The sequence below is a fragment of the Garra rufa genome, chromosome 1 (genome assembly GCF_049309525.1).
Source record: "Garra rufa chromosome 1, GarRuf1.0, whole genome shotgun sequence".
In the NCBI taxonomy this organism is placed as follows: domain Eukaryota; kingdom Metazoa; phylum Chordata; class Actinopteri; order Cypriniformes; family Cyprinidae; genus Garra; species Garra rufa.
Window position 1 is genome coordinate 94,291,633 of NC_133361.1, and position 17,500 is coordinate 94,309,132.

A 17,500-nucleotide genomic window follows, 5' to 3' on the forward strand; every position below is an offset into this window, starting at 1 on the left:
CATTTAAATGTATTATAGAGTTTTAAGTGTTTTACATGTTTTTTAGGCCATTTTATTACTCTTAACATTTTAAGTGTATGTGTCTTTAATAAATGGATGGTTGGCCTTTCATGTGACTAGACACATGACAGGAAGCAGGAAGTACAACTGTATAAGAGAGCAGCATGACAAACAAAGGACAGTCACCAAACTGTTGGATTGAGGAGTTGCTAATTTTAGAGCTCAACTTTCCATTCACCACCTGCAAAATTTGGATTACACTTTCTGTGGATTGTATATACACTGGTGGACACTCACATTGGACTTATCAACACACTGGGATTCTTGGACTGTTTTTAGGGTATGGACAAATGAACTGTATTCTTTTAACAGAGTTTACCTGTTTTTAGGGTATGGACAAATTAACTGTATTCTTTTAACAGAGTTGACCCTAGTTTTATCGTGTTGTTTTAAAGTCTTTTATGTGAACCTTGTAAATACACCAAATCTATTTAAACCAATTTTCTTTTATGTCTCATTCTTTTAACCACTAGTCATCTCTCACAGTTAAATCTGACACCATTTTAGTCTTGTAACTCGGCTGATAAGGCCGATTGTTACACTTTTATGGGAGACCGCCTGGGAATATCAGGTGCTGTAAGCTTTTGGCTTTTCTTCACTATTTATATAATATGCTGGCTTTTACGGAGGCTAATCTTTAAATAGCCCACTTTTTGGAGCAGCCCTCGATTATGGCCATACCGCGCTGAGAGTGCCCGACCTCGTCTGATCTCGGAAGCTAAGCAGCGTCGGGCCTGGTTAGTACTTGGATTGGAGACCGCCTGGGAATACCAGGTGCTGTAAGCTTTTGCCTTTTCTTCACTATTTATATAATATGCTGGCTTTTACGGAGGCTGATCTTTAAATAGCCCACATTTTGGAGCAGCCCTCGATTATGGCCATACCGCGCTGAGAGCGCCCGACCTCGTCTGATCTCGGAAGCTAAGCAGCGTCGGGCCTTGTTAGTACTTGGATGGGAGACCGCCTGGGAATACCAGGTGCTGTAAGCTTTTGCCTTTTCTTCACTATTTATATAATATGCTGGCTTTTACGGAGGCTGATCTTTAAATAGCCCACTTTTTGGAGCAGCCCTCGCTTATGGCCATACCGCGCTGAGAGCGCCCGATCTCGTCTGATCTCGGAAGCTAAGCAGCGTCGGGCCTGTTTAGTACTTGGATGGGAGACCGCCTGGGAATACCAGGTGCTGTAAGCTTTTGCCTTTTCTTCACTATTTATATAATATGCTGGCTTTTAGAAAGACGTGTTTTACCGCTCTATTTATTACAATCATTTAAATGTATTATAGAGTTTTAAGTGTTTTACATGTTTTTTAGGCCATTTTATTACTCTTAACATTTTAAGTGTATGTGTCTTTAATAAATGGATGGTTGGCCTTTCATGTGACTAGACACATGACAGGAAGCAGGAAGTACAACTGTATAAGAGAGCAGCATGACAAACAAAGGACAGTCACCAAACTGTTGGATTGAGGAGTTGCTAATTTTAGAGCTCAACTTTCCATTCACCACCTGCAAAATTTGGATTACACTTTCTGTGGATTGTATATACACTGGTGGACACTCACATTGGACTTATCAACACACTGGGATTCTTGGACTGTTTTTAGGGTATGGACAAATTAACTGTATTCTTTTAACAGAGTTTACCTGTTTTTAGGGTATGGACAAATGAACTGTATTCTTTTAACAGAGTTGACCCTAGTTTTATCGTGTTGTTTTAAAGTCTTTTATGTGAACCTTGTAAATACACCAAATCTATTTAAACCAATTTTCTTTTATGTCTCATTCTTTTAACCACTAGTCATCTCTCACAGTTAAATCTGACACCATTTTAGTCTTGTAACTCGGCTGATAAGGCCGATTGTTACACTTTTATGGGAGACCGCCTGGGAATATCAGGTGCTGTAAGCTTTTGCCTTTTCTTCACTATTTATATAATATGCTGGCTTTTACGGAGGCTAATCTTTAAATAGCCCACTTTTTGGAGCAGCCCTCGATTATGGCCATACCGCGCTGAGAGTGCCCGACCTCGTCTGATCTCGGAAGCTAAGCAGCGTCGGGCCTGGTTAGTACTTGGATTGGAGACCGCCTGGGAATACCAGGTGCTGTAAGCTTTTGCCTTTTCTTCACTATTTATATAATATGCTGGCTTTTACGGAGGCTGATCTTTAAATAGCCCACATTTTGGAGCAGCCCTCGATTATGGCCATACCGCGCTGAGAGCGCCCGACCTCGTCTGATCTCGGAAGCTAAGCAGCGTCGGGCCTTGTTAGTACTTGGATGGGAGACCGCCTGGGAATACCAGGTGCTGTAAGCTTTTGCCTTTTCTTCACTATTTATATAATATGCTGGCTTTTACGGAGGCTGATCTTTAAATAGCCCACTTTTTGGAGCAGCCCTCGCTTATGGCCATACCGCGCTGAGAGCGCCCGATCTCGTCTGACCTCGGAAGCTAAGCAGCGTCGGGCCTGTTTAGTACTTGGATGGGAGACCGCCTGGGAATACCAGGTGCTGTAAGCTTTTGCCTTTTCTTCACTATTTATATAATATGCTGGCTTTTAGAAAGACGTGTTTTACCGCTCTATTTATTACAATCATTTAAATGTATTATAGAGTTTTAAGTGTTTTACATGTTTTTTAGGCCATTTTATTACTCTTAACATTTTAAGTGTATGTGTCTTTAATAAATGGATGGTTGGCCTTTCATGTGACTAGACACATGACAGGAAGCAGGAAGTACAACTGTATAAGAGAGCAGCATGACAAACAAAGGACAGTCACCAAACTGTTGGATTGAGGAGTTGCTAATTTTAGAGCTCAACTTTCCATTCACCACCTGCAAAATTTGGATTACACTTTCTGTGGATTGTATATACACTGGTGGACACTCACATTGGACTTATCAACACACTGGGATTCTTGGACTGTTTTTAGGGTATGGACAAATGAACTGTATTCTTTTAACAGAGTTTACCTGTTTTTAGGGTATGGACAAATGAACTGTATTCTTTTAACAGAGTTGACCCTAGTTTTATCGTGTTGTTTTAAAGTCTTTTATGTGAACCTTGTAAATACACCAAATCTATTTAAACCAATTTTCTTTTATGTCTCATTCTTTTAACCACTAGTCATCTCTCACAGTTAAATCTGACCCCATTTTAGTCTTGTAACTCGGCTGATAAGGCCGATTGTTACACTTTTATGGGAGACCGCCTGGGAATACCAGGTGCTGTAAGCTTTTGCCTTTTCTTCACTATTTATATAATATGCTGGCTTTTACGGAGGCTGATCTTTAAATAGCCCACTTTTTGGAGCTGCCCTCGCTTATGACCATACCGCGTTGAGAGCGCCCGATCTCGTCTGATCTCGGAAGCTAAGCAGCGTCGGGCCTGTTTAGTACTTGGATGGGAGACTGCCTGGGAATACCAGGTGCTGTAAGCTTTTGCCTTTTCTTCACTATTTATATAATATGCTGGCTTTTAGAAAGACGTGTTTTACCGCTCTATTTATTACAATCATTTAAATGTATCATAGAGTTTTAAGTGTTTTACATGTTTTTTAGGCCATTTTATTACTCTTAACATTTTAAGTGTATGTGTCTTTAATAAATGGATGGTTGGCCTGTCATGTGACTAGACACATGACAGGAAGCAGGAAGTACAACTGTATAAGAGAGCAGCATGACAAACAAAGGACAGTCACCAAACTGTTGGATTGAGGAGTTGCTAATTTTAGAGCTCAACTTTCCATTCACCACCTGCAAACTTTGGATTACACTTTCTGTGGATTGTATATACACTGGTGGACACTCACATTGGACTTATCAACACACTGGGATTCTTGGACTGTTTTTAGGGTATGGACAAATGAACTGTATTCTTTTAACAGAGTTTACCTGTTTTTAGGGTATGGACAAATGAACTGTATTCTTTTAACAGAGTTGACCTGTTTTTAGGGTATGGACAAATGAACTGTATTCTTTTAACATAGTTGAGCTAGTTTTATCGTGTTGTTTTAAAGTCTTTTATGTGAACCTTGTAAATACACCAAATCTATTTAAACCAATTTTCTTTTATGTCTCATTCTTTTAACCACTAGTCATCTCTCACAGTTAAATCTGACCCCATTTTAGTCTTGTAACTCGGCTGATAAGGCCGATTGTTACACTTTTATGGGAGACCGCCTGGGAATACCAGGTGCTGTAAGCTTTTGCCTTTTCTTCACTATTTATATAATATGCTGGCTTTTACGGAGGCTGATGTTTAAATAGCCCACTTTTTGGAGCAGCCCTCGCTGATGGCCATACCGCGCTGAGAGCGCCCGATCTCGTCTGATCTCGGAAGCTAAGCAGCGTCGGGCCTTGTTAGTACTTGGATGGGAGACCGCCTGGGAATACCAGGTGCTGTAAGCTTTTGCCTTTTCTTCACTATTTATATAATATGCTGGCTTTTACGGAGGCTGATCTTTAAATAGCCCACTTTTTGGAGAAGCCCTCGCTTACGGCCATACCACGCTGAGCGCCCTCTAGTGGAAGCAGGAAGTGGTACAGCTTGTTGGAGAAAGCAAACAGAGAGCGTTTTGAGTTTTGAGAACTGGAAACTGAAGCCTGTGTTTTTAAAACAACCTTTTTGAAAAAGAGGAATTGGTGGGCAGTCAAGTTATTTAATCCCCAAACGGCTATTGCTGTTTGGGGATAGATACTTTCTGTGCTGAGATGGCTACAATGTTGGATGACAAAATGGAGGTGGGAAGAGGCCTGGAGAAAAGGAACACAAGGGAAATGGATGGAGAACGGGACCAAAGAAGAAGGAATTATGAAAAGAGGCTCACAGTGCTGGTGGAAATAGAAGGAGAAGATAGAATAACGATGATGGAGATACTGAAGAAAGTGAGAGAAGAGTGTGGAGTGGTGATCGGCTGTAGATACAAAACACCAAAAGAATACGAGCTGACAATGGAAGAGGAAAAAGGAAAGAAGAAGTTGTTGGATGGGCTGAAGATAAAGAACAGTCGGATTATGGCGAAAGAGGTGGACTGTATGGAGATGGTGGTCTCATTTCTTGGTCTACCAATGTATATTCAGGATGAGGAGATACTGAGAAAGCTGTCGGAATGGGGAGTTAAAGCGGTCTCAAGAGTGAAAAGGAGAATGTGGCCGGGGACAGATATCGCTGATGGGACTAGATTTTTAAAGGTAAAATTCAATGATGTGGTAAAATCACTGCCATATTCAACAAAGTTTGAGACACTAGGAGGGACTGAGCACTTCAGAGTGATACATGACAGGCAAGTGAAAGTCTGTCGCCTGTGCATTCAGCCAGGTCACATTGTAAGAGACTGCCCAAGCTTCAGATGTTTTAAATGTGACAAGCAGGGACATTACGCCAGAGAGTGCAAGGAGGTGAACTGCATTATGTGCAATATGCGACCTGGATTATGTGTGTGTGAAACACTGCCGGAGATGGATGAGGAAAACAGCAATGAGGAGGATTCGGATCTGTATGAGGTGGATGAAGAGGTGGAGATCGAAGGAAAGGAAGGTGAAGCGACTGGAGAAGAAAGAAGGGATGCATGGAGTGGAGAAGAAAGAACAGTGGAGTGGAGAGCGATTGAGAATGTGAGCAGTCAAGAGGAGGAGGCTCCAGGGCAGAGGCAGAGAGAGAGAAAGAAAAAAGAAAGAAAGGAGAGCGGAACCCGGAAAGGAGATGGCTATGAAGGGCTTGGAGTGTGAAAATGGAGAAGGGGAAACAGCGAAAGGTGATGGAGAGAGTCAGGAGGGTGACAGTGCAAAAGGGCAAGGCGAAAAGCTGCAGGTGGAGGGATGTGGAGGAGTGCCAGAGAGTCTAGAGACAATCGAGGACGAGGACATGGACACAAGCGAAGGAAAAAGGGTGCAGAAGAAAAGAAAGAAGAAAGAAATGGAGGAGCACACTGCAGAAAGTAAGTGCATGGATTGAGCAAAATGAGTATGATTTTTTTCAAAATTATGATACTTGCTATGTGGGGCATTATGAACATTGCCTGTTTGAATAGCAATGGGTTAAGAGATGAAAATAAGTTTGAGAAGGTGAAGGGTTTGTTAAAAGCGGATATACTCTGTTTGCAAGAGACACACTGGTCTGATGAAATAATGGACAACATAAGAAAGAGGTGGGAAGGTGAAATTATTTCTAATCATGGGACTGCAAAATCCTGTGGCGTGGCAACCCTGATAAAAGGAGATCGATTAAACAATGTGAAGCAAATATACAAGGATGGAAATGGGAGATTGTTAGTGATTGAATTTGTATTTCACAATGAACTGTTCAGGCTGATAAACATTTATGCACCTAACACAGAAAATGAAAGAAAAGAAGTCTTTAAAGAAATTAAGCCGCTGTGTAAAGGCAACTTTATAATAGTCGGTGACTTTAATGTATGGTGCACAAGACTGGACGCGTCAAGCAGCGCAAACTTTAAGTCAGATGTATCCAGAAAATATTTAACTGAATGGATGCAAAATGAGGACATAGTTGATGTATGGAGGGATGAGAATCCCTACAAAAAAGACTTCTCTAGAAGACAATTGGTGATGGGAGTCTTGAAACAAAGCCGTATAGATTTATGTTTAACCAAAAGGGAAATGTTAAAATATATAAAAAATGTGAGATATAAGTTTGTGGGAGTAAGTGACCATGCTATGATGATGGTAAAGATGGGTGTGAACGAGGAGGAGAGGGGGGGAGGAATGTGGTGTTTGAATGCAGACTTGCTAAAAGAAGAGGCATATAAAGAAAATATCAGAAAATGTATAGATTATGAAATGGAAAATATCTTATTTGATGAAAATGTATGTGAGTGGTGGGAAAAAATGAAAGGGATAATTAAAAAAAGAAGTATTAGATATGCCAAACAAAGGAATTTTAAGAGAAGGAGCAAAGTTGAGGTAATGCAAAATGAATTGAAGAGGGAAGCAGAAAAAATAGAAATTAATCCCGAGCAAGATAAAGAACGCTTTATGCAGATAAATGCAGAAATAGAGGAGTATGAAAAAGAAAAAAGTAAGGGTGCAATAATAAGGAGTAGAGCGCAGTATGCGTTAGAGGGAGAAAGAAGCACAAAGTTCTTTCTAAACTTAGAAAAGAAAAAGCAGATGAAAAAGTATATAACAGAGTTGGAAAATGAAAAAGGAGATAAGATTACTGATTATGTGGAGATAATAAGAGAAGTAGAAATATTTTATAAGAAGCTATTTAAGAAAGAAGGGGTTAAACAGGAGTGTGTGGAGGAAGTTTTGAACTCTGTGAGTGTGAGGTTAAGTGAAAGTGAGAAAAATATATGTGAAAGTGACATAGGTATCGAAGAAATAAAAGAAGCAATAAAACAGACAAAGAAGAATAAAAGCCCGGGCTCAGACGGCTTAACGCATGAGTTTTACAAGACTTTTGAAGAGACTGTAGCACCAATATTGTGGAAGGTTTATAGAAGTATGGAAGAGAGAGGTGAAATGCCAGAGTCTATGGGGCTAGGAGTAATCACAATACTATATAAAAATAAAGGAAGTCCACTTAAGCTAGAAAATTATAGACCGTTGAGTCTGTTAAACACGGATTATAAAATACTGACAAAAGTGCTGGCAAATAGGATAAAAGAGGTGGTAGGGTCAATAGTATCACCAAGCCAAGCTTATAGCATAAAGGGAAGAGACATTACAGATACAATTTGCACAATAAGGGACGTAGTAGAAGGGATGGGGAAAGATGGGAAAGGGGGATTGGTTTTATCTATAGACTTAAATAAGGCTTTTGATAGGGTGGAACATAGCTTTATAGAACAGACAATGGGGAGATTTGGGTTTGGAGAGAGAATGCAAAAGTGGATAAAATTAATATATGTAAATGCTAAAAGTTGTGTTAAGGTTAATGGGGTGTTAACTGACCCCTTTCAGTTAGAGAGGTCAGTAAGGCAAGGCTGTCCGTTGTCTGCAATATTGTATTCAATAACAGCTGAGCCACTGGCGACACTCATCAAAAATGACAAGGAAATAAAAGGTATTCAAATACCAAATGGAGGATTGAGTGTAATACATCAATATGCAGATGATACAACTTTTACAGTTAGGGATATAGAGAGTATAAATAAAATTAGAAAACAGATGGAAAAATATGGGAAAGCGTCAGGTGCTAAAATAAATGTGGAAAAATCTGAAATAATGAGTATAGGAGGAATAAGGGTGGAAGGGTCAGATGTTCCATTTAAAATAACGAAAGATTTTATAAAAATTTTAGGGGTAAACGTAGGAGAGAATGCAAAAGAGGCAAGAGATGCAACATGGTCAGGAGTGCTAAACAAAATCAAGCAAGTGTTACAGTTTTGGAGACTAAGGGAATTAAGACTAAGAGGAAAAGTGGTAGTGGTTAATTCTTTATTGTTAACTAAATGTAATTATGTGATGGGAGCAATTGATTTACCAGACTGGGTGTTAAATGGAATAAAAGAGGCTGTGAATATTTTTGTGTGGGGTGGGAAAGGAGTAAAAATATCAGCAAAAACATTAATAGCAGATTACAGTGAGGGGGGTTTGAAATTGATGGATTTAGATGTGAAAAGGAAAGCAATAAGAGTTAAGACAATAAAAAAGTATTTATGTGGCAAAGTAGAATGTGGATGGAAGGGGTATATGAGAAAATATTTAAATGAAGGAGGAGGGTGTGGTGAAGAAGGAGTGTTTATGGTTTTAAAAAAGCCAATGATTGAAAAGTTGCCTTTGTTTTACCAAGAAGTGTTTACTGCATGGGCTGAATTTGTGATAAATGTAAACTATGAATGTGAAAACATAAACCAAATACACAATCAGCCAATTTTCCTGAACCCAAGAATAAGGAGGGGAGGGAAAATGCTTTACAACAGACTGTTCATGAGAGCGGGGGTAAGGAAAGTAAAGGATATGGCTTACGAATATGTAAAAGGTTTTTTACCGAATAGAGCAATATATGATTGTGTGGTGGGGTGGGATGATGAAATTGAGAAAGCAAAAGTGGATGGTGAATGTGAAAACATTAAAAAAAGCCTGCCTGAAAGGTGGGTAGAAAGGATTGAAAGGGAAACTGTTAAAGTGGGAGATTGGGGAATGCCTGAAATGTACATTGTGGAAAATGGGAGAAAAAAGTTTTTGTGGGAGATAAATGTGAAAACTGTATACAAAATGATGGTCAGAAAGGAGATCAAAGTGCCTGCATCAGAAGCGGTATGGCCAAGATTGTTTCCTGATTTGAAAGTAAAAACAATATGGAGAAACTTAAATATAAAATACAACGGACTAGACTGTGAGAACTTGGACTTCAAGCTACGACACAATAGAATCTATACAAAGGTGGTAATTCATCAAATGAATAAAAATGTGAGTAGAGAATGTGATATATGTGAGACAGAGCCAGAAACTTTGATGCACATTTTCTTTGAGTGCAAGGAACTTGAGGAGTTTCATGGAAAAATGAAAAAACTGATAAAAGATGGAATGGGAAAAGGGGTTGCAGAAGATGAGTGGAAAAAACTGTTTTTGTTTGGTGAATGTACAAATTATAAGGATAGGAAGGTGAACTTTTGGAATTTGATTCTAAGTAATGCAAGGTATGCAATATGGGTGAGGAGGAATATGGCATACTATGAGAGAAAGAAAGTAGATGTGACTAAAATGTTCAAGAGTATTGTTAGAAAGAATGTGTATATAATGTGGAAATACCTAAGCAAAGAAGAATTTGAAAAAGCATTTGTAGAAGAAAGTGGATTTATATGTACAAAAGAAAGGTTTAGTTTAACATTTTGAAAAGAAATGGTTATATTTAAGTTAGGTATTTTTGTTTTGGGTTTTTGGTTTCGTTTGAGTGATATAAAGGAGGGTTAAATTCAAAGCTCATGCTGTATATGCTAAATTGTCTTCAAATGTAATAAGATTGAAAGGTGTAATGAATGAAAAATGAGTTATGTAAATATTATTTTGTACTTTTTGATAATAAAAAAAAAAAAAAAAAAAAAGAGCGCCCGATCTCGTCTGATCTCGGAAGCTAAGCAGCGTCGGGCCTGGTTAGTACTTGGATGGGAGACCGCCTGGGAATACAAGGTGCTGTAAGCTTTTGCCTTTTCTTCACTATTTATATAATATGCTGGCTTTTAGAAAGACGTGTTTTACCGCTCTATTTATTACAATCATTTAAATGTATTATAGAGTTTTAAGTGTTTTACATGTTTTTTAGGCCATTTTATTACTCTTAACATTTTAAGTGTATGTGTCTTTAATAAATGGATGGTTGGCCTGTCATGTGACTAGACACATGACAGGAAGCAGGAAGTACAACTGTATAAGAGAGCAGCATGACAAGCAAAGGACAGTCACCAAACTGTTGGATTGAGGAGTTGCTAATTTTAGAGCTCAACTTTCCATTCACCACCTGCAAACTTTGGATTACACTTTCTGTGGATTGTATATACACTGGTGGACACTCACATTGGACTTATCAACACACTGGGATTCTTGGACTGTTTTTAGGGTATGGACAAATGAACTGTATTGTTTTAACAGAGTTTACCTGTTTTTAGGGTATGGACAAATGAACTGTATTCTTTTAACAGAGTTGACCCTAGTTTTATCGTGTTGTTTTAAAGTCTTTTATGTGAACCTTGTAAATACACCAAATCTATTTAAACCAATTTTCTTTTATGTCTCATTCTTTTAACCACTAGTCATCTCTCACAGTTAAATCTGACCCCATTTTAGTCTTGTAACTCGGCTGATAAGGCCGATTGTTACACTTTTATGGGAGACCGCCTGGGAATATCAGGTGCTGTAAGCTTTTGGCTTTTCTTCACTATTTATATAATATGCTGGCTTTTACGGAGGCTAATCTTTAAATAGCCCACTTTTTGGAGCAGCCCTCGATTATGGCCATACCGCGCTGAGAGCGCCTGACCTCGTCTGATCTCGGAAGCTAAGCAGCGTCGGGCCTTGTTAGTACTTGGATGGGAGACCGCCTGGGAATACCAGGTGCTGTAAGCTTTTGCCTTTTCTTCACTATTTATATAATATGCTGGCTTTTACGGAGGCTGATCTTTAATAGCCCACTTTTTGGAGCAGCCCTCGCTTATGGCCATACCGCGCTGAGAGCGCCCGATCTCGTCTGATCTCGGAAGCTAAGCAGCGTCGGGCCTGTTTAGTACTTGGATGGGAGACCGCCTGGGAATACCAGGTGCTGTAAGCTTTTGCCTTTTCTTCACTATTTATATAATATGCTGGCTTTTAGAAAGACGTGTTTTACCGCTCTATTTATTACAATCATTTAAATGTATTATAGAGTTTTAAGTGTTTTACATGTTTTTTAGGCCATTTTATTACTCTTAACATTTTAAGTGTATGTGTCTGTAATAAATGGATGGTTGGCCTTTCATGTGACTAGACACATGACAGGAAGCAGGAAGTACAACTGTATAAGAGAGCAGCATGACAAACAAAGGACAGTCACCAAACTGTTGGATTGAGGAGTTGCTAATTTTAGAGCTCAACTTTCCATTCACCACCTGCAAAATTTGGATTACACTTTCTGTGGATTGTATATACACTGGTGGACACTCACATTGGACTTATCAACACACTGGGATTCTTGGACTGTTTTTAGGGTATGGACAAATGAACTGTATTCTTTTAACAGAGTTTACCTGTTTTTAGGGTATGGACAAATGAACTGTATTCTTTTAACAGAGTTGACCCTAGTTTTATCGTGTTGTTTTAAAGTCTTTTATGTGAACCTTGTAAATACACCAAATCTATTTAAACCAATTTTCTTTTATGTCTCATTCTTTTAACCACTAGTCATTTCTCACAGTTAAATCTGACACCATTTTAGTCTTGTAACTCGGCTGATAAGGCCGATTGTTACACTTTTATGGGAGACCGCCTGGGAATATCAGGTGCTGTAAGCTTTTGGCTTTTCTTCACTATTTATATAATATGCTGGCTTTTACGGAGGCTAATCTTTAAATAGCCCACTTTTTGGAGCAGCCCTCGATTATGGCCATACCGCGCTGAGAGTGCCCGACCTCGTCTGATCTCGGAAGCTAAGCAGCGTCGGGCCTGGTTAGTACTTGGATTGGAGACCGCCTGGGAATACCAGGTGCTGTAAGCTTTTGCCTTTTCTTCACTATTTATATAATATGCTGGCTTTTACGGAGGCTGATCTTTAAATAGCCCACATTTTGGAGCAGCCCTCGATTATGGCCATACCGCGCTGAGAGCGCCCGACCTCGTCTGATCTCGGAAGCTAAGCAGCGTCGGGCCTTGTTAGTACTTGGATGGGAGACCGCCTGGGAATACCAGGTGCTGTAAGCTTTTGCCTTTTCATCACTATTTATATAATATGCTGGCTTTTACGGAGGCTGATCTTTAAATAGCCCACTTTTTGGAGCAGCCCTCGCTTATGGCCATACCGCGCTGAGAGCGCCCGATCTCGTCTGATCTCGGAAGCTAAGCAGCGTCGGGCCTGTTTAGTACTTGGATGGGAGACCGCCTGGGAATACCAGGTGCTGTAAGCTTTTGCCTTTTCTTCACTATTTATATAATATGCTGGCTTTTAGAAAGACGTGTTTTACCGCTCTATTTATTACAATCATTTAAATGTATTATAGAGTTTTAAGTGTTTTACATGTTTTTTAGGCCATTTTATTACTCTTAACATTTTAAGTGTATGTGTCTTTAATAAATGGATGGTTGGCCTTTCATGTGACTAGACACATGACAGGAAGCAGGAAGTACAACTGTATAAGAGAGCAGCATGACAAACAAAGGACAGTCACCAAACTGTTGGATTGAGGAGTTGCTAATTTTACAGCTCAACTTTCCATTCACCACCTGCAAACTTTGGATTACACTTTCTGTGGATTGTATATACACTGGTGGACACTCACATTGGACTTATCAACACACTGGGATTCTTGGACTGTTTTTAGGGTATGGACAAATGAACTGTATTCTTTTAACAGAGTTTACCTGTTTTTAGGGTATGGACAAATGAACTGTATTCTTTTAACAGAGTTGACCTAGTTTTATCGTGTTGTTTTAAAGTCTTTTATGTGAACCTTGTAAATACACCAAATCTATTTAAACCAATTTTCTTTTATGTCTCATTCTTTTAACCACTAGTCATCTCTCACAGTTAAATCTGACAACATTTTAGTCTTGTAACTCGGCTGATAAGGCCGATTGTTACACTTTTATGGGAGACCGCCTGGGAATACCAGGTGCTGTAAGCTTTTGCCTTTTCTTCACTATTTATATAATATGCTGGCTTTTACGGAGGCTAATCTTTAAATAGCCCACTTTTTGGAGCAGCCCTCGATTATGGCCATACCGCGCTGAGAGCGCCCGACCTCGTCTGATCTCGGAAGCTAAGCAGCGTCGGGCCTGGTTAGTACTTGGATTGGAGACCGCCTGGGAATACCAGGTGCTGTAAGCTTTTGCCTTTTCTTCACTATTTATATAATATGCTGGCTTTTACGGAGGCTGATCTTTAAATAGCCCACTTTTTGGAGCAGCCCTCGCTTATGGCCATACCGCGCTGAGAGCGCCCGATCTCGTCTGATCTCGGAAGCTAAGCAGCGTCGGGCCTGGTTAGTACTTGGATGGGAGACCGCCTGGGAATACCAGGTGCTGTAAGCTTTTGCCTTTTCTTCACTATTTATATAATATGCTGGCTTTTAGAAAGACGTGTTTTACCGCTCTATTTATTACAATCATTTAAATGTATTATAGAGTTTTAAGTGTTTTACATGTTTTTTAGGCCATTTTATTACTCTTAACATTTTAAGTGTATGTGTCTTTAATAAATGGATGGTTGGCCTGTCATGTGACTAGACACATGACAGGAAGCCGGAAGTACAACTGTATAAGAGAGCAGCATGACAAACAAAGGACAGTCACCAAACTGTTGGATTGAGGAGTTGCTAATTTTAGAGCTCAACTTTCCATTCACCACCTGCAAACTTTGGATTACACTTTCTGTGGATTGTATATACACTGGTGGACACTCACATTGGACTTATCAACACACTGGGATTCTTGGACTGTTTTTAGGGTATGGACAAATGAACTGTATTCTTTTAACAGAGTTTACCTGTTTTTAGGGTATGGACAAATGAACTGTATTCTTTTAACAGAGTTGACCTAGTTTTATCGTGTTGTTTTAAAGTCTTTTATGTGAACCTTGTAAATACACCAAATCTATTTAAACCAATTTTCTTTTATGTCTCATTCTTTTAACCACTAGTCATCTCTCACAGTTAAATCTGACACCATTTTAGTCTTGTAACTCGGCTGATAAGGCCGATTGTTACACTTTTATGGGAGACCGCCTGGGAATATCAGGTGCTGTAAGCTTTTGGCTTTTCTTCACTATTTATATAATATGCTGGCTTTTACGGAGGCTAATCTTTAAATAGCCCACTTTTTGGAGCAGCCCTCGCTTATGGCCATACCGCGCTGAGAGCGCCCGATCTCGTCTGATCTCGGAAGCTAAGCAGCGTCGGGCCTGGTTAGTACTTGGATTGGAGACCGCCTGGGAATACCAGGTGCTGTAAGCTTTTGCCTTTTCTTCACTATTTATATAATATGCTGGCTTTTACGGAGGCTGATCTTTAAATAGCCCACATTTTGGAGCAGCCCTCGATTATGGCCATACCGCGCTGAGAGCGCCTGACCTCGTCTGATCTCGGAAGCTAAGCAGCGTCGGGCCTTGTTAGTACTTGGATGGGAGACCGCCTGGGAATACCAGGTGCTGTAAGCTTTTGCCTTTTCTTCACTATTTATATAATATGCTGGCTTTTACGGAGGCTGATCTTTAAATAGCCCACTTTTTGGAGCAGCCCTCGCTTATGGCCATACCGCGCTGAGAGCGCCCGATCTCGTCTGATCTCGGAAGCTAAGCAGCGTCGGGCCTGTTTAGTACTTGGATGGGAGACCGCCTGGGAATACCAGGTGCTGTAAGCTTTTGCCTTTTCTTCACTATTTATATAATATGCTGGCTTTTAGAAAGACGTGTTTTACCGCTCTATTTATTACAATCATTTAAATGTATTATAGAGTTTTAAGTGTTTTACATGTTTTTTAGGCCATTTTATTACTCTTAACATTTTAAGTGTATGTGTCTTTAATAAATGGATGGTTGGCCTTTCATGTGACTAGACACATGACAGGAAGCAGGAAGTACAACTGTATAAGAGAGCAGCATGACAAACAAAGGACAGTCACCAAACTGTTGGATTGAGGAGTTGCTAATTTTAGAGCTCAACTTTCCATTCACCACCTGCAAAATTTGGATTACACTTTCTGTGGATTGTATATACACTGGTGGACACTCACATTGGACTTATCAACACACTGGGATTCTTGGACTGTTTTTAGGGTATGGACAAATGAACTGTATTCTTTTAACAGAGTTTACCTGTTTTTAGGGTATGGACAAATGAACTGTATTCTTTTAACAGAGTTGACCCTAGTTTTATCGTGTTGTTTTAAAGTCTTTTATGTGAACCTTGTAAATACACCAAATCTATTTAAACCAATTTTCTTTTATGTCTCATTCTTTTAACCACTAGTCATTTCTCACAGTTAAATCTGACACCATTTTAGTCTTGTAACTCGGCTGATAAGGCCGATTGTTACACTTTTATGGGAGACCGCCTGGGAATATCAGGTGCTGTAAGCTTTTGGCTTTTCTTCACTATTTATATAATATGCTGGCTTTTACGGAGGCTAATCTTTAAATAGCCCACTTTTTGGAGCAGCCCTCGATTATGGCCATACCGCGCTGAGAGTGCCCGACCTCGTCTGATCTCGGAAGCTAAGCAGCGTCGGGCCTGGTTAGTACTTGGATTGGAGACCGCCTGGGAATACCAGGTGCTGTAAGCTTTTGCCTTTTCTTCACTATTTATATAATATGCTGGCTTTTACGGAGGCTGATCTTTAAATAGCCCACATTTTGGAGCAGCCCTCGATTATGGCCATACCGCGCTGAGAGCGCCCGACCTCGTCTGATCTCGGAAGCTAAGCAGCGTCGGGCCTTGTTAGTACTTGGATGGGAGACCGCCTGGGAATACCAGGTGCTGTAAGCTTTTGCCTTTTCTTCACTATTTATATAATATGCTGGCTTTTACGGAGGCTGATCTTTAAATAGCCCACTTTTTGGAGCAGCCCTCGCTTATGGCCATACCGCGCTGAGAGCGCCCGATCTCGTCTGATCTCGGAAGCTAAGCAGCGTCGGGCCTGTTTAGTACTTGGATGGGAGACCGCCTGGGAATACCAGGTGCTGTAAGCTTTTGCCTTTTCTTCACTATTTATATAATATGCTGGCTTTTAGAAAGACGTGTTTTACCGCTCTATTTATTACAATCATTTAAATGTATTATAGAGTTTTAAGTGTTTTACATGTTTTTTAGGCCATTTTATTACTCTTAACATTTTAAGTGTATGTGTCTTTAATAAATGGATGGTTGGCCTTTCATGTGACTAGACACATGACAGGAAGCAGGAAGTACAACTGTATAAGAGAGCAGCATGACAAACAAAGGACAGTCACCAAACTGTTGGATTGAGGAGTTGCTAATTTTAGAGCTCAACTTTCCATTCACCACCTGCAAAATTTGGATTACACTTTCTGTGGATTGTATATACACTGGTGGACACTCACATTGGACTTATCAACACACTGGGATTCTTGGACTGTTTTTAGGGTATGGACAAATGAACTGTATTCTTTTAACAGAGTTTACCTGTTTTTAGGGTATGGACAAATGAACTGTATTCTTTTAACAGAGTTGACCCTAGTTTTATCGTGTTGTTTTAAAGTCTTTTATGTGAACCTTGTAAATACACCAAATCTATTTAAACCAATTTTCTTTTATGTCTCATTCTTTTAACCACTAGTCATCTCTCACAGTTAAATCTGACACCATTTTAGTCTTGTAACTCGGCTGATAAGGCCGATTGTTACACTTTTATGGGAGACCGCCTGGGAATATCAGGTGCTGTAAGCTTTTGGCTTTTCTTCACTATTTATATAATATGCTGGCTTTTACGGAGGCTAATCTTTAAATAGCCCACTTTTTGGAGCAGCCCTCGATTATGGCCATACCGCGCTGAGAGTGCCCGACCTCGTCTGATCTCGGAAGCTAAGCAGCGTCGGGCCTGGTTAGTACTTGGATTGGAGACCGCCTGGGAATACCAGGTGCTGTAAGCTTTTGCCTTTTCTTCACTATTTATATAATATGCTGGCTTTTACGGAGGCTGATCTTTAAATAGCCCACATTTTGGAGCAGCCCTCGATTATGGCCATACCGCGCTGAGAGCGCCCGACCTCGTCTGATCTCGGAAGCTAAGCAGCGTCGGGCCTTGTTAGTACTTGGATGGGAGACCGCCTGGG

At 40.0% G+C, this 17,500-nt stretch overlaps 23 non-coding genes across 23 annotated transcripts in view; all 23 read left to right on the forward strand.

Moving 5' to 3' along the window:
• Nucleotides 1-727: 727 nt before the first annotated feature.
• Nucleotides 728-846, forward strand: LOC141345528 (5S ribosomal RNA). Its single transcript, XR_012357031.1, has one exon. It is a non-coding gene; the product is annotated as a 5S ribosomal RNA (ribosomal RNA).
• An 84-nt stretch (nucleotides 847-930) lies between these two features.
• LOC141319309 (5S ribosomal RNA) lies at nucleotides 931-1,049 on the forward strand. The gene has a single exon (XR_012353572.1). It is a non-coding gene; the product is annotated as a 5S ribosomal RNA (ribosomal RNA).
• An 84-nt stretch (nucleotides 1,050-1,133) lies between these two features.
• Nucleotides 1,134-1,252, forward strand: LOC141309277 (5S ribosomal RNA). The gene has a single exon (XR_012347289.1). It is a non-coding gene; the product is annotated as a 5S ribosomal RNA (ribosomal RNA).
• Nucleotides 1,253-2,054: 802 nt separating this feature from the next.
• On the forward strand, nucleotides 2,055-2,173 carry LOC141345535 (5S ribosomal RNA). The gene has a single exon (XR_012357032.1). It is a non-coding gene; the product is annotated as a 5S ribosomal RNA (ribosomal RNA).
• An 84-nt stretch (nucleotides 2,174-2,257) lies between these two features.
• LOC141319310 (5S ribosomal RNA) lies at nucleotides 2,258-2,376 on the forward strand. The gene has a single exon (XR_012353573.1). It is a non-coding gene; the product is annotated as a 5S ribosomal RNA (ribosomal RNA).
• An 84-nt stretch (nucleotides 2,377-2,460) lies between these two features.
• Nucleotides 2,461-2,579, forward strand: LOC141314983 (5S ribosomal RNA). Its single transcript, XR_012350532.1, has one exon. It is a non-coding gene; the product is annotated as a 5S ribosomal RNA (ribosomal RNA).
• Nucleotides 2,580-3,381: 802 nt separating this feature from the next.
• On the forward strand, nucleotides 3,382-3,500 carry LOC141319144 (5S ribosomal RNA). Its single transcript, XR_012353417.1, has one exon. It is a non-coding gene; the product is annotated as a 5S ribosomal RNA (ribosomal RNA).
• An 851-nt stretch (nucleotides 3,501-4,351) lies between these two features.
• On the forward strand, nucleotides 4,352-4,470 carry LOC141318934 (5S ribosomal RNA). Its single transcript, XR_012353219.1, has one exon. It is a non-coding gene; the product is annotated as a 5S ribosomal RNA (ribosomal RNA).
• A 6,502-nt stretch (nucleotides 4,471-10,972) lies between these two features.
• LOC141345088 (5S ribosomal RNA) lies at nucleotides 10,973-11,091 on the forward strand. Its single transcript, XR_012356931.1, has one exon. It is a non-coding gene; the product is annotated as a 5S ribosomal RNA (ribosomal RNA).
• An 83-nt stretch (nucleotides 11,092-11,174) lies between these two features.
• LOC141309290 (5S ribosomal RNA) lies at nucleotides 11,175-11,293 on the forward strand. The gene has a single exon (XR_012347290.1). It is a non-coding gene; the product is annotated as a 5S ribosomal RNA (ribosomal RNA).
• Nucleotides 11,294-12,095: 802 nt separating this feature from the next.
• On the forward strand, nucleotides 12,096-12,214 carry LOC141345541 (5S ribosomal RNA). Its single transcript, XR_012357033.1, has one exon. It is a non-coding gene; the product is annotated as a 5S ribosomal RNA (ribosomal RNA).
• Nucleotides 12,215-12,298: 84 nt separating this feature from the next.
• On the forward strand, nucleotides 12,299-12,417 carry LOC141319311 (5S ribosomal RNA). The gene has a single exon (XR_012353574.1). It is a non-coding gene; the product is annotated as a 5S ribosomal RNA (ribosomal RNA).
• An 84-nt stretch (nucleotides 12,418-12,501) lies between these two features.
• Nucleotides 12,502-12,620, forward strand: LOC141309301 (5S ribosomal RNA). The gene has a single exon (XR_012347291.1). It is a non-coding gene; the product is annotated as a 5S ribosomal RNA (ribosomal RNA).
• An 801-nt stretch (nucleotides 12,621-13,421) lies between these two features.
• LOC141319414 (5S ribosomal RNA) lies at nucleotides 13,422-13,540 on the forward strand. Its single transcript, XR_012353672.1, has one exon. It is a non-coding gene; the product is annotated as a 5S ribosomal RNA (ribosomal RNA).
• Nucleotides 13,541-13,624: 84 nt separating this feature from the next.
• On the forward strand, nucleotides 13,625-13,743 carry LOC141292378 (5S ribosomal RNA). Its single transcript, XR_012340503.1, has one exon. It is a non-coding gene; the product is annotated as a 5S ribosomal RNA (ribosomal RNA).
• An 801-nt stretch (nucleotides 13,744-14,544) lies between these two features.
• LOC141318167 (5S ribosomal RNA) lies at nucleotides 14,545-14,663 on the forward strand. The gene has a single exon (XR_012352499.1). It is a non-coding gene; the product is annotated as a 5S ribosomal RNA (ribosomal RNA).
• Nucleotides 14,664-14,747: 84 nt separating this feature from the next.
• LOC141345091 (5S ribosomal RNA) lies at nucleotides 14,748-14,866 on the forward strand. The gene has a single exon (XR_012356932.1). It is a non-coding gene; the product is annotated as a 5S ribosomal RNA (ribosomal RNA).
• An 84-nt stretch (nucleotides 14,867-14,950) lies between these two features.
• LOC141309312 (5S ribosomal RNA) lies at nucleotides 14,951-15,069 on the forward strand. Its single transcript, XR_012347292.1, has one exon. It is a non-coding gene; the product is annotated as a 5S ribosomal RNA (ribosomal RNA).
• An 802-nt stretch (nucleotides 15,070-15,871) lies between these two features.
• Nucleotides 15,872-15,990, forward strand: LOC141345549 (5S ribosomal RNA). Its single transcript, XR_012357034.1, has one exon. It is a non-coding gene; the product is annotated as a 5S ribosomal RNA (ribosomal RNA).
• An 84-nt stretch (nucleotides 15,991-16,074) lies between these two features.
• Nucleotides 16,075-16,193, forward strand: LOC141319312 (5S ribosomal RNA). The gene has a single exon (XR_012353575.1). It is a non-coding gene; the product is annotated as a 5S ribosomal RNA (ribosomal RNA).
• Nucleotides 16,194-16,277: 84 nt separating this feature from the next.
• Nucleotides 16,278-16,396, forward strand: LOC141309323 (5S ribosomal RNA). The gene has a single exon (XR_012347293.1). It is a non-coding gene; the product is annotated as a 5S ribosomal RNA (ribosomal RNA).
• Nucleotides 16,397-17,198: 802 nt separating this feature from the next.
• Nucleotides 17,199-17,317, forward strand: LOC141345554 (5S ribosomal RNA). The gene has a single exon (XR_012357035.1). It is a non-coding gene; the product is annotated as a 5S ribosomal RNA (ribosomal RNA).
• An 84-nt stretch (nucleotides 17,318-17,401) lies between these two features.
• Nucleotides 17,402-17,500, forward strand: part of LOC141319313 (5S ribosomal RNA) — a 119-nt gene continuing 20 nt past the window's right edge. Inside the window, exon 1 of the ribosomal RNA XR_012353576.1 lies at nucleotides 17,402-17,500. This exon is cut by the window's right edge and continues 20 nt beyond it. This is a non-coding gene — a ribosomal RNA (5S ribosomal RNA).